Here is a 13200-nt window from a genome sequence, read left to right as displayed (position 1 = left end):
CTTCAAAAGTATTACTGTGTTATCAGGTTCCTGCTGCTGGGAAGACAGGATCAGTCACTGTCAGAGACCCTAGAAACAGAAAAGAAAAAAGAAAAAGTACCCATAGCTCCACCACCTCCTGCTCTCAGCTCCAAAGTCCCCTTTATGGTGACGAAGGTTCACTTTTATCCTTTCGGAAAGTGACAGGCTGCACTGCTTCCCACCTAGGGAGATGTAGAAATAAAGAAAACTCAACTTGTTCTGGAGCAAAGCTGTCAGCCATAGGGACCCCTCTCCTTTAGCAAGCTGCCCAGCATTATTGGGAAGTTATCTAAAGTGTCAGAGAAAACACTATTGATTTTTTAGTCTGTTTTGTCAACTAGTCAATAAACCTTGCTTTTTCCAGGATATTTTTTCTAGCTCCCTGCCTCTCACCAATCTTCTTTCTCTTATCCTTGTTTCTCTTTCACTTTCTCTGTCTCTTACTTTTCCTCTTTTCCTTTTATTTCTTTCCTGCTTTCCTTACAGTGTCAGCAAGCAGGTACAATAACTTCTCATGAATTTAAACTTAGCTAATATCAGATTCATGATAATTTATCCATATAATTATTTTTTAAAAAATAAACGGAGGTTGATTTGTATTGAAGAACGCTAGCTTCGAAGCTGCTAGAGATGTTAAATATATTCATTGTTCATTCTGCCTGTTTGCTTCCTCATACAGCCAGACTTTGCAGTTCCTTGCAACTCTTCCTTGTTGTTTAAATGATTACATAAAGAAGCCATTGGCAGACTCCATCACCATATTTAAAGCTCCTTCGTAAAACCTGAAGGGTTTGTGAGATCACAGTTAAGTAGAACTCACTCTACGCCAGGCACTGTTCTCAGTGCTTTACATATGGTAACTCATTTAATTCCTGCAACAACTTTGTAAGGTAAATTCTATCGTTATCACCATTTTATACATGAGGAAACTGAGGGGCTAAGATGTTTCTTCCTATCCTCTACTTGCTGAGGAATGCCTATGCTAAGTCATCTAAGACCAATATTTGACAGCCAGGTATTTATTTTTCCCCAGAACTGATTCCACAGGGCAGAAATGATGATGACTGTCATGAATGTCTCATTGTTAGTCATGCAGGCCACATACCCAGTGTGTCTGGCCTGTGTCACACCAGTGTATACAGGGGTAACATAGCCCTTGGCTTCTCCCAGGGCCATGAATAACTAAATACACCCTCCCTCACTTCCCCAGCTCCTCTCTTTTCCTGGCTTTTTCCTTTAATCCTAGAAACACACTCAAGTCTGTCTGATTACTTACTCTCCCCTTTTTTCCCCACTCCCTCATTTCCAAGTGACAGCCTTGTGTTGGTAAGGATGGGTTAGGCTTTGCTGCAGAAACAACAAAGCAATCTTTGTGATTTAAAATAACAAAGGTTATTTCTTGCCCATGCCAAAGGTCCATTAGGGTCACCTGGGACTCTGCTTGATATGGTTTGGCCATGTCCCCACCCAAATTTCATCTTGAATTGTAACTCCCATAATTCCCACATGTTCTGGGAGGGACTTGGTTGGAGATCATTGAATCACGGGTGCAGTTTCCCCCATACTGTCTCGTGGTAGTGAATAAGTCTCCCAAGATCTGATGATTTTATAAGGGGTTTCTCCTTTCTCTTGGCTCTCATTCTTTCTTGACTGCGACCATGTAAGACGTGTCTTTTGCCTTCCACCATGGTGGTGAGGCCTCCCCAGCCACGTGAACTGTGAGTTTATTAAACCTTTTTTTCTTACACATTACCCAGTCCCAGGTATGTCTTTGTCAGCAGCATGAAAACAGACTAATACATTGCTCTTCCCAACGGGGAAGAGCCTTGAGCTAATGGAGACTCTATCTTGACAAATTCTTCAGGAATTACCGTGGTAAGGCAGGGATAAGGAGGTATGAGAGTAGCTAGCTCCTTTTTTTTTTTTTTTTTTTTTGCTATCTTAGCCATTTTTAAGTATACAGTTCATTCGTGTTAATTATATTCACATTGTTGTGTGTGTATCCATGTGATTCTTACAGACTAAAAATATTGATAGTACTTTCTCTTTCTCTCATGTTTCAAGTTGAAAGGAAAAAATTTGTAACTTTCACAAGCCAAGGATTCCACAAACGTCAAGGTCTTAGTAGCTCTGTGCCTTTCTTCTTTGATCATCTAATGGAGTTTCTATCAGTGATATGTGAACAAAGAAATACTAAGTGTGAGTCATCATATTCACATTTAGTTTAATACTACATATTTATGTTAATTGACAATATGTATGTAAGAAGAAAATTGTTATTTAGAGTTTCAACTGTCTTCTAAAGAAAGAAGATGTTGGAAAATGGCTCTGTATTTTTCAGGGTATTTTGATTCATTTTGGAATTAAGATTTGAAGCTAAGAGATGATATGTTGAATTTATCTCCTCCTTCTGTCGTTTCTCCATTCCTCCTCCCTCCCTCCCTCCCTGCCTCTCTCTTGATTTTCTTTTCCTTTCCTTCTTCCTTTTCTTTTATGCACAAATACATATGGAGCTTTCAGTATGTTAAAACATGAATTCTTGCCAGGCACGGTGGCTCACACCTGTAATCCCAGCACTTGGGGAGGCCAAGGCAGGAGGTTCACCTGAGGTCAGGAGTTCAAGACCAGCCTGGCCAAAATGACAAAACCTTGTCTCTACTAAAAATACAAAAATTAGCCAGGCGTGGTGGCGCTTACCTGTAGTCCCCATTACTCGGGAGGCTGAGGCACAAGAATTGCTTGAACCTGGAAGGCGGAGGTTGCAGTGAGCTGAGATCGCACTACAGCACTCCAGTCTGGGCAACAGAACAAGACTCTGTCCAAAAAAAAAAAAAAAAAAAGTTTTTAGATATGTTGGGAATAACACAGGAAACCAGGCAGATAAGGATCTCAGAAAGTCTACATTCCTAATGGGGGAAGAAAAGTAAATTCATAAGTTAAAAAGGCAAGAGACTGTCTGATAGAAATGAGACAATTAAATAGAACCATGTGGCAGAGCATGGCCAACTGCCCACAGGAGTCTGAGAGGCAAAGGAGAGCCTCTCCAAGAAACTATCCCTTGAGAAGAGACCTTAGAAAAAAGATAACCCAGCAAGAACCACATTTAAGCAATGACTGGCACAGAAACGATGGTTGGGATGAACATGATGCATTTACAAAACAGAAAAAAGGCCGGACTATCTGGAGAAAGGGAAGTGAGGAAGGATGTTGGCATACCAAAGACATTCGTGCTCTCATGTTTTGAAAATGATATTTAAGCAAAGTATTGAAGCTGAGCACAGCGATGGCCCTCCCTGAAATTCTCTGAAACCAACAAATCATCTTTGAAAAGAAGAAAATCATTAAGGCACTGGCTATTTTCTTTAGGTGGCCTTGCCCCAAACATTTTTTTTCCAACTATGAGATGACATTTGATTCACCCTTATGAAAGAGACATGAGATGGGTAAAACTGCAGCGGAGGTCTGAGAGGGGAGCTACCCTTCCTCTGAAATGATCATGAACATCATTTTGTGAGTCCAAAATAGCAGGCTTGATTCAGCAAGTGCAAGCTTATTCACTTAAAGCAACAGGGTACTGGAATATAGACCATTGAGCAGATCCAGTACAAATGGTCCTTGTATTTTAAAATGAACATTTGTTAAAATGTCTTTTCAAATTATGTTTTATTAAAGTATTTTCCTCTTATTACAAAGGAAACATGTTTATTGTAGCCTAAGGCGGAAACTAATGAGAAAAACGCAGACCATCCCATCCAGAGCTCACCAGTATCAACCTAAGTGTGCGTAGCTTCCTCAATCCATCCTAGATTATTTCTTCCTCAAAATTAGATTATGTTTTATTAACTCATCCTTGCATTCAATCAACAAGTATTTATTCAACCCCTATGGTGAGTCATATGCCTAGGATATAGGGTTGAACAAAATCGATATTACCATTGAGCTCATGGAGAAATTAGCAAGGAAGACAAGTTTTTTTTTAAAAACTCCAGACTTTCAGTTTTATAATAGTAAACATGTTTTACTTCATTCTTCCTTCAGCTATCATTTCAAAACAACAGAAAGAGAAATTTAAATGCATACTTCATTTTTGAAGACACTAAGAAAAACTTGTAGCTCAAAATACACACACACACACACACACACACACACACACATAACTTCCAAATGCGGTGAAATTCATCGGAAAAAGGAAGAGAACAATAGTTACTATGTGCAGAAAGTTTTCCAAAATCAGAGTTACAACCTGAAGAAAAGAATCATCTATTAATCTTTTTCAGTATCAGAAACAGTGTATAGAGAATAACTAGTGCCTCTTCTTTCTACTTAGCCTAATAGATAAGTGGTCAGCGGAGACCAAATAAAGCACACATGCATAAACCCACACACGCCTATGCACACACATGCATGCCATATTTGTAGGAAGCTATTTGTCAACAAGGCAAGGTGAAGAGAGCTCTGAAGCAGAAGTAATACTGTAGGTGCCGATCATGGTTGTCTGGCCTTAAAATATGTTAAATTACCAAAACTCATTCTGGGAGTGAAAGAAAATCTAAGTATATTAACTACTAATGAATGTTGTTCAATAATAACTGGAAAAAACCTCTTCAGAAAAGTGCTGGACTCAGATGTTTTTGAAAGGGAGTTTTACCAAAAGGTAAAGGATCAGACTACTCCTATACTATTTAACCTCTTCTAGAGCTTAGGGGAGAAACGTGAAACCTCCCAAATTCTTGTTGTGAACTGACCGTAACGTTGATAACAAGCGCTTCGAAAGATTGCAAAGATCAGTTTCATTTTAATCAAACATAATCCAGAAATAGATATGAAGTCTTCTGACTCCTTGAAGGAGTGTGTATGACCACCTATCTATGTGGTGTTTGACTGCTCCTATCAAAGCTTATAACTAATCCACATTTTCAGTGTTTTTTCTCCCTCTCTCCCTCACTGCTGTTCCTGTGGCCTCTGATTTTCTGGATTTCCTGGGTTTGGCAGAAGGCTTCAATTCATTTCTCATTAATACGCCTCTTTTTTGGTATCTAATTTTATCTTCTCCCTCTCACTCTGATAGGCAGGACTACTTTTCCATTCACTGTCTAACTTCAAGAAAATGTTAGGATCCTTCATTCATATAGGTCTCCTCCAATGCCTTTATTTCTACAGGTTTTTATTTACTTTATTGCCTCCATCTCACTTGAATGGCATTTCCAGAGGAAGAGCCAACACATACCTATGGCCCATACACCTGTTTAATCAGCAGCCCTTAGCATAGCGTTTTAAATAAAATCACTACAATATTATAATTGCACCTAGAAAGTAAACCACTACAATATTATAATTGCACCTAAAAAGTAACAGTAATTTCTTAATATCATCCAGTATCGAGTCAGTGTTGAAACTTACTCAATTGTCCCCGAATGTGTTTTAACACACTTTTTCTAGCATAGCTGTTTTAATCTGCTTTTCAGGATTAACAATCATTAACTTTTAACATCATTAATGCATTTCTATGTTAGTAATTATTCAGTAATCACCATCCTAATGAAGGACTAGTATTTAGCGTACAGATAAATCATAAGTGATGTCAATATTTGCCATTTTCGTTACTTCAAAGGAAACCCAACTAAACTGTTCAGTAGCTAAACATTTTTGCATGCTTAAGTCCTATTTCTGCAAGTATAAATGATACACAAAGAGTATGTTTCTCTTCTAAAATTTTTAAAATACACTTTCTCCTAGAGTTACTGTATATGTAAGTGCCTTGTTCTCAGACCCAGCTAGCACTACTATCAGTTTATCAGTTTTTTTTATATCTACATGAATCGTAGGAAGCTACATCTCATTTTTCTTTTAAAAAAAGTAATTTTTAATTATTATGGATATATGATAGTTGTAAATATTTATGGGCACATGTGAAATTTGGACATAAGCATACAATGTGTAATGATCAAATCAGGGTAATTGGGATATTCGTTGCCTCAAGCATTTATCATTTCTTTGTATTAGGAACATTAAAATTCCACTCTTTTAGTTACTTTGAAATATACAATAAATCATTGTTAACTATAGTCACCCTATTGTGCTACCAAATACTAGATCATATTCCATCTATCTAGCTGTATTTTCACATCCATTAACCATCCTCTGTTTATTTCCCCCTCCCTACTACCATTCTCAACTTCTGGTAACCATCCTTCTACTCTCTTATCTCTGTGAGTTCAATTTTTTTTTTTTTTTTAGCTCCCACATATGAGTGAGAACATGCAGTATTTGTCTTTCTGTGCCTGGTTTATTTCACTTTCACTTCCCATATTCCAGTTCCATCCATGTTGTTGTCAACGACAGGATTTAATTCTGTTATATGGCTGATTAATATTCTATTGTGTATGTACCAGCTTTTCTTTATCCAGTCATCTGTTGATGGACACTCAGGTGGCTTCCACATCTTGGCTCTTGTGAACAGTGCTGCAAAACACATGGGCGTGCAGACAGCTCTTCGATATACTGATTTCCTTTCTTTTGAGTATATGCCCAGTGGTAGGATTGCTGATTCATGTGGCAGTTCTATTTTTAGTTTTCTGAGGAACTCTGTGCTGATTTTTATAGAGGCGCTAATGATTTGCATTCCCACCAATAGCGTACAAGGCTTCCTCTTTCTCTGCATCCTCCTCAGCATCTGTTATTGCCCATGCACTTCATAAACACCATTTTAACTGGGGTGAGAGCATATCTCATTGTGGTTTTGATTTGCATTTTTCTGATGATTTGTGGTGTTGACAGTTTTTTCCTATACCTATTGGCCCTTTGTATGTCTTCTTTTGAGAGAGGTCTATTCAGACTTTTTGCTCCTTTTTAATCGTATTTGTTTAGTGTATATACCTTTCTTAGTGAGAGTGACCTCTTTGATATATGCTTATTAGCCATTTGGATTTCTTCATTTTATTTGCCCATTTACCCCTTCTAGGGTTTTATTCTTAGACTTAACCAATTTGGGTGTTACTTTGATTCTAAATACTCCACTTAGAAAATAAAACCAACATGGTCAAGTTATAGAAGGATATGCTAAGAGGAGCTAGGGCCCTTTGTAGATATGGTTGAGGTTTTTAGAGAAATGAGTTCTCTGCAAGAACAAGTATTCAAGGAAAAGTCTTAATGCTTTGGAAAAGCTGTCATTGGAGAGATTCGAGACTAAATGTGAAAATAAACCAGGCAGTTTTAAAATTTCTTGATATCTTGAGATCTTTCTGTCAAGGAAAGATGGCTGCTTAAAAAACAGGTATCCAAGTCCTCAAAACTCTGAAAATTATAGAACAACTTGTATTCTGCAAAGGATAACTTCTTATACTAGCTGGTCAAAATCTTGCCTTGTTTTCTTTTCTTTTCTTTCTTTCTTTCTTTCTTTTTTTTTTCCAAGTCTCACTCTGTCACTTAAGTCTGAGTGCAGTGGCGTTAGCTGAGCTCACCACAACCTCCATCTCCTGGGCTCAAGCAATTCTCCTGCCGCAGTCCCCCAAGTAACTGGTATTGCAGGCACCTGTCACCATGCCTGGCTAATTTCTGTATTTTTAGTAGAGACGGGGTTTCACTATGTTGGCCTGGCTGGTCTCGAACTCCTGAACCCAAGTGATCCACCCACCTCGGCCTCCCAAAGTGTTGGGATTACAAGTATGAGCCACCGCACCCGGCCTTTGCCTGGTTTTCAAACTAACAAGATTGTAAGAATCAAGCTCTTTCATATAAAAGCTTACTGTAATTTCACTGATCATGAAGATCATTTAATTTAGGAGACGAGAGAGAAAAATAAAGAACACAGAGAGATAGGGATTGGAAACACACAGATATAGAGATTGGAAAGGGAAAGAGAGAGAGAGAAACATAGAGAGAAAGAGAAGGAGGGAGGAAGGGAGAGAAGGCAGGAGGAGTAGAGAGGGGAAGACAGAGATCAAGAGAAAGAAAGAGAGGGAGATAGAAAGGGAAGAAACCCTTCATTAACTCATTTATTGGCCTAAGCCACTGGATATGATTTGTGTGATGTTGAATTTAGTATTTTTGTTTAAACATCCCCCTGTCCTCCTTTTTTCAGTGGTGGATTTCTTTAGCCTCTAAAAATATTTACAAAATATCCGTATCAGGTTTTTTTTCATGTTAGCTGAGTGCCATTGTTGAATTCCAAGATACAAAACCAAACAAGGAGAGCGTGATAGCCTTGAATTAAAGCCCTGTCAAGGGTGACTTTCCGGAACACTACTCAGAATATCAGCAAGAAAACTGCAGATGTGCAGCCTCTGTGCACAAACCGCCCTCCCTGGTTTTCAGAATGTATTACCCTTCCTGTTAGCACTTCCTATAGGCAGTGTGGATTCCAACGTTTATTGACAATGTCCCTGAATTTGCGGTTAATGCTGTTTCTTTTCAGTGCTTGAGTGAAAATAAGAAAAATACTGAACAAGCCTTGAGCAGGTAAGATGAATTAGGCGTTGCATTAAATTGTTTCTCCACAAGAAATAGAATGTTTTTATTCTGTAATCTCAATTTCCAGTACTTGCATCCCCAAACTTTAATCTCACTTTGTAGAAGGCCCAAGTCTCCGTGACCCGTCAAGAGTATCACTTAGAGTCTGCAACTCTAACTTCCTTGAACTCTGAATTCTATGAAACTAATAATGATTGCCCATATTCCTTCTGAAGAAGAACAACCAAACATAAAAGTCTAGTCAGTTAGCTTGATTATAGAATGGTTTCAGAAAGAGAAACATGTTCCATTCAGGGGTTAACCCCTGGATTCTGTTTTAGGACAAAGTAGATGAAAAATACTTTTTACAGCTCTTTGGGAATTGCCACGCTTCTTTCCACAATTATTGAACAAATTTACACCCCCACCAACAGTGTCTCAGCGTTTCTTTTTCTTTCCAATCTTGCCAGCCATCTGTTATTTCTTGACTTTTTAGTAATAGCCGTTCTGACTGGTGTGAGATGGTATCTCACTCTGTGTGTGTGTGTGTGTGTGTGTGTGTGTCTGTGTGTGTGTGTGTCTGTGTGTGTCTGTTTTGAGACAGAGTCTTGCTCTGTTGCCCAGGCTGGAGTGCAGTGGTGCAGTGGTGCGATCTTGTCTCACTGCAACCTCTGCCTCCTGGGTTCAAGCAACTCTCCTGCCTCAGCCTGCGAAGTAGCTGGCATTACAGGCACTGCCACTATGCTCTGCTACTTTTCATATTTTTAGCCTAAACTAGACTAGTTTAGGCTAGTCTCAAACTCCTGACCTCAGCCTCCCAAAGTGCTGGGATTACAGGCGTGAGCCACCGTGCCCAACCTCATTGTGGTTTTTATTTACATTTTCTTGTGATCCACCTATCATGAGCTTCTTTTTTTTTTCATATGTTTGTTGGCTGCATACATACCTTCTTTTGAAAAGTGTCTGTTCATGCCCTTTGCAGTAGACTGAATAAAGAAAATTGGTACATATACACCGTGGAATAGTATGCAGCCATCAAAAAAGAACAAACTACATCCTGTCCTTTGCCAGGACATGGATAGAGCTGGAAGCCATTATCCTTAGCAAACTAACACAGAAACAGAAAAAGAAATACCGCATGGTCACACCTAAAAGTGGGAGCTAAATGATCAGAACACATGAACACATAGAAGGGAACAACACACTCTGGGGCCTATCGGAGCATGGAGGGTGGAAGGAAGGAGATGAGCAGGAAAAATAACTAATGAGTACTCAGCTTAGTACCTGGGTGATGAAATAATCTATACAACAAACCCCCAATTCACAGATTTACCTATACAATAAACCTGCACATGTATCCCTGAACCTAAAATAAAAGTTAAAGCGAACATAAAATAAAAACATACTTTTATAGATTGTCCATGGCCCATATGGCTTCTAAAGAAAATCATGGGCCAGGCACGGTAGCTGACTCCTATAATCCCAGCAATTTGGGAGGCCAAGGCTGGTGGGTCACGAGGTTAGAAGATCAAAATCATCCTGGCTAACACAGTGAAATCTCAACTCTATTAAAAATACAAAAAATTAGCTGGGCATGGTGGCGGGTGCCTGTAGTCCCAGCTGCTCAGGAGGCTGAGGCAGGAGAATGGCTTGAACCTGGGAGGTGGAGGTTGCAATGAGCAGAGATCATGCCACTGCACTCCAGCCTGGGCGACAGAGCAAGACTCCATATCAAGAAAGGAAGGAAGGAAGGAAGGAAGGAAGGAAGGAAGGAAGGGAGGGAGGGAGGGAGGGAGGGAGGGAGGGAGGAAGGAGAGGAGAAGTAATAAATTTTCACCTTCAAATGCACCGAAAGAACCAAAAGCCTTCTTTTGAAGGTCAAGGGCAATGTCAAAGAGCAAGTATTCCAGGAAGGGGAGGATCTTTTGAATTACATACAGAGAATGGGATAGAGAGTTGACAAAGGCACCAAGAGACCTCTGCACAGCTTAGGAGGCCTAGTTTATGTTGATGCCTTCATTTGAGCCCCCATCTGATGCCATACCTGCATTTAATTAGCCCCGGAAACACAACGATGCATAAACATGGTCCCTGACCTCAAAGAGTTTAAAGTCTATGATACCTGCAGGGTGGAAAGCAGACATCTGTGTATACTTTTAACTTCTGTTGAGGAGGAATAGGCAATGGCTATTGTGATAAGTCCTGGGGGATACAGGAGTAGAAGGGGAGATATTCAATCCAGATCAGAAGGCTTCATACAGCAGGTGATACTTGAGCTGAAAATAACAGTTAAAGAGGGGTAGTGGGGAAGAGTACACAAACGGAGAGAGTACAGGATTGAAATCTCAGAGGCAAGAGAATGCATGACTTTTTGAGGGTGGGGTAGTGTTTCACTATGGCTAAAATGTTGTCCTTCTGTTTTTCAAATGAAGCAACTGGAGCTCAGAAATTCAAGTGATTTACCCAAAGTCACAGAGTTAATAATGCGTAGAACCCAAGCCTTAGAACTGACAGCCCAGTGTTCTTCCACTAAACCTCACCCCTGCTTCCCTACTGAGTCACCTTAAGATAAGGACCCACATCACTGACTCCTGTTCAGCTCTTCTTCCTGTTTCCTTCCAAAGATGAGCAAGAAGATGGAAGCAAAGAGAAATGAAACCTCCCAACTTGGGGCAAAGGTGCCATATGTCTTCTAACTCCTGGGCACCACAGGGAGTCTCTTTAATGACCTTCCTAATTCTACCCACCCTCCTGCTCTTGCATCGCAATGTTGGCTGCACATATGGTGCCTCTCCCTTCCCGAGGAATTGCTTTTACTGATATCGTTTCCTGTCACAACCTTAATATTCTTTTAATGTACTGCCATTGCTTGCTGCAGAGCTAATCTGTTATCCCTTGTTATGGAGACCTCATTCCAAATGCCAGAGCAGAGAATCATGTCTCTGAACTAGAAGCAACACTTTGTGTGTTAGTATTAAACTTTGACTTTCAAACGATGGACATTATATTCTGGGTTGTGAAATCTTGCGTTTGCACAAGACATGACTATAGTACTTTAGATTGCTTTCCATTGTCACAGTTGTTATAACAGCAACTGCAACTGCAATAGCAAAAAAAAAAAAAAAAAAAGTTATACTGTTTTAAAAGCATAATTCTACAGAACTGAAAAGTCCAACCATAAAGTGGAATACAAGTAAGGCTATATCAAGCAGATCACCAGTATCACCAAGGATCAAGGGATTTTTTAAATCTCTTCACTCTACCTTCCTTGGTCTTGGTTCCTTTCTTACCTAGGGTACACTGTTAATTCCAAAACGATTGACAGCAATAACCGGGTTATGAGTTTCCCAGTTTATAATAAGCAAGAGAGGAAACATCTCCACCTGAAGTCTCCAGTAAATGCCTTAGTCTCATTGCCCTGAAATGCACCATGTACCCACCTGTCACATGACCAGGGATAGGTGATGTGCTGATTGGCTTAAGGCCAACCAAACTAAACCTCAGGTCCAGATCTTTAGGAAGCATGGTAGCGGACTGGGTGCGGTGGTTCACGCCTGTAATCCCAGCACTTTGGAAGGCCAAGGCGGGTGGAACACTTGAGGTCAGGAGTTCAAGACCAGCCTGACCAACATGGTGAAACTCCATCTCTATGGAGTCTCTCTAAAATACAAAATTAGCCAGGCATGATAGCAGGCACCTGTAACCCCAGCTACTCGGGAGGCTGAGGCAGGAGAATTGCTTGAATCTAGGAGGCGAGGTTGCAGTGAGCTGAGCTGGTGCCATTGCACTCCAGCCTGGGCAACAAGAGCAAAACTGTCTGCGGCAGTGGGGCAGGGTGGGGAAGAAAACAAAAGCAACTACAAGGAAGCATGGTAGCAATGTGGGAAAGGGTACTGAAATGGCCACCAATGAGTCAGAATGTGCTTTAGGGGGTCATTATGGAGATAAGGGTTTAGGTTCCAATTGTTTCCATATAAATACTAGCCCCATCCCTCCCTGAGTGATTTTGGGAATCACTCAGTTACTTAATGTCTCCGAGCTTCATTTTCCACATTTGTAAAATGGGATTTGTGTAAGAACAAGCTAGTAAACTAATTTTAAAAACGTAAACTCTGTGTGTGGCATTTAAAGACCTTCCAAAAGCTGTAATAAAGACTAAGATGACGAAGATTCATTTCATTGAGGGTGACTATCCTCTCCAAACTTTACAGTTGTATGAAGTACCACGTTTAGTTAAACTCTTCCATTTTCCCCCAGTGCCTTCAGCCATACAATAACGACATGAGGCAGGGAAAGAAGGGGCTCTTGTACCCACCTTACACAAGAGAAAACCAAGGCCCAGAGGCCTTCAATGACTTGTCTGAGTTGAACACACAGATCAATCGACAAAATTATTCTTTGGGGTTCAGAGCCCTTTTCAATATGAAAAGCAGGCATTGGAGTCCTTGACTTATTTTTCAAGGTTCTAAATCTGCACTGTCATATACAGTGTACACAAGTCACAAGAGACTGTCTAAATTTACATGAATTAAAATGTAAAATGAAAACTTCAGTGTCTCAATCATACTGCCACGTTTCAGGGGCTCAAAAGCCACATGTAGTTAGGGAACACCATATTGGTCAATGCCAATATAAAAACATTTCCACCATCACTGAAAGTTTTATTGAGCAGTACTGGTCTAAACCAACAAACACATTAAATATCGAATATTATGTTACTTTTTCACAGAG

The sequence above is a fragment of the Papio anubis genome, chromosome 18, assembly GCF_008728515.1.
Source record: "Papio anubis isolate 15944 chromosome 18, Panubis1.0, whole genome shotgun sequence".
Taxonomy (NCBI): Eukaryota; Metazoa; Chordata; class Mammalia; order Primates; family Cercopithecidae; genus Papio; species Papio anubis.
Note: the sequence above shows the minus strand (reverse complement) of the source record.